The sequence below is a fragment of the Mus caroli genome, chromosome 18 (assembly GCF_900094665.2).
Source record: "Mus caroli chromosome 18, CAROLI_EIJ_v1.1, whole genome shotgun sequence".
NCBI lineage: Eukaryota > Metazoa > Chordata > Mammalia > Rodentia > Muridae > Mus > Mus caroli.
In genome coordinates, this window is record NC_034587.1 from 30,233,415 (window position 1) to 30,235,502 (window position 2,088).

A 2,088-nucleotide genomic window follows, 5' to 3' on the forward strand; every position below is an offset into this window, starting at 1 on the left:
GCCAGGTCCTCAGGTAGTACTATACTCAATTTTCAGAGGAACAGCCAAAGTGATTTTCAGAGTGGTTGTATAAGCTTGCAACCTCACCAGCAATGGAGGAGTGTTTCTCTTTTTCCACATTCTTGCTAGCATCTGCTGTCACCTGAGTTTTTTTATTTTAGCCATTCTGACTGGTGTGAGGTGGAATCTCAGGGTTGTTTTGATTGCATTTCCCTGATGACTAAGAATGTTGAACATTTCTTTAGGTGCTTCTCTGCCATTCGATATTCCTCATTGAGAATTCTTTGTTTAGCTCTGTACCCCATATTTTAATAGGGTTATTTGGTTCTCTGGAGTCTTAACTTCTTAAGTTCTTTGAATATATTGGCTATTAGTACTCTATCGGATGTAGGACTGGTAAAGATCTTTTCCCAATCTTTTGGTTGCCATTTTGTCCTATTAACAGTGTCCTTTGCCTTACAGAAGCTTTGCAATTTTATGAGGTTCCATTTGTTGATTCTTGATCTTACAGCACAAGCCATTGCTGTTCTGTTCAGAAAAAATTCCCCTGTGCCCATGTGTTGAAGGCTCTTCCCCACTTTCTCCTCTATAAGTTTCAGTGTATCTGGTTTTGTATGGAGGTTCTTGATCCACTTGGACTTGAGCTTTGTAGAAGGAGATAAGAATGGGTCGATTTGCATTTTTCTACATGCTGACTGCCAGTTGAACCAGCTCCATTTGTTAAATATGCTGTCTTTTTTCCACTGGATGGTTTTAGCTCTCTTGCCAAAGATCAAGTGACCATAGGTGTGTGGGTTCATTTCTGGGTCTTCAATTCTATTCCATTGATGTACCTGTCTGTTGCTATACCAATACCATGCAGTTTTTATCACAATTACTCTGTAGTACAGCTTGAGGTCAGGCATGGTGATTCCATCAGATATTCTTTTATTGTTGAGGAGAGTTTTTGCTATCATAGATTTTTTGTTATTCCAGATGAATTTGCACATTGCTCTTTCTAACTCAGTGAAGAATTGAGTTGGAATTTTGATGGGGATTGCATTGAATCTGTAGATGGCTTTTGACAAGGTGGCCATTTTTACTATATTAATCCTGGCAATCTATGAGCATGGGAGCTCTTTCCATCATCTGAGATCTTTGATTTCTTTCTTCAGAGACTTGAAGTTCTTGTCATACAGATCTTTCACTTGCACGGTTAGAGTCACAGCAACGTATGTAATATTATTTGTGACTATTGTGAAGGGTGTCATTTCCCTAATTTCTCTCTCAGCCTGGTTATCCTTTGAGTAGAGGAAGACTACTGATTTGAGTTAATTTTATATACTGCCATTTTGTTAAAGTTGTTTGTCAGGTTTAGGAGTTCTCTGGTGGAGTTTTTGTGGTCACTTTAGTATACAATTGTATAATCTGCAAATAGTGATATTTTGACTTCTTCCTTTCCAAGTTGTATCCCTTTGACCTCCTTTTCTTGTCTAATTGTCGTAGCTAGAACTTCAAGTACTATGTTGAATAGGTAGGGAGAGAGTGGGCAGCCTTATCTAGTCCCTAATTTTAGTGGGATTGCTTCAAGTTTCTCTCAAGTTTGATGTTGGCTACTGGTTTGCTGTATATTGCTTTTATTATGTTTAGGTATGGGCCTTGAATTCCTGATCTTTCCAAGACTTTTAACATGAGGGGATCCTGAATTTTGTCAAATGCTTTTCCAGCATCTAATGAAATGATCATGTGGGTTTTTTTCTTGAGTTTGTTTATGTAGTGGATTACATTGATGGATTTCTGTATGTTGAACCATCCCTGTATCCTTGGGATGAAGCCTACTTCATCATGGCGAACAATCGTTTTGATGTGTTTTGGGATTTGGTTGGCAGAATTTTATTGAGTATTTTTGCATCGATGTTCATAAAGGAGATTGGTCAGATGTTCTCTTTCTTTGTTTGGTCTTTTTATGGTTTAGGTATAAGCATAATTGTGACTTCATAGAATGGATTGGAGAGTATAGCTTCTGGTTCTAATTTGTGGATTAGTTTGAAGACTATTGGTATGGGGTATTCTTTAAAGGTCTGATAGAATTCCCCACTGAACCCATCT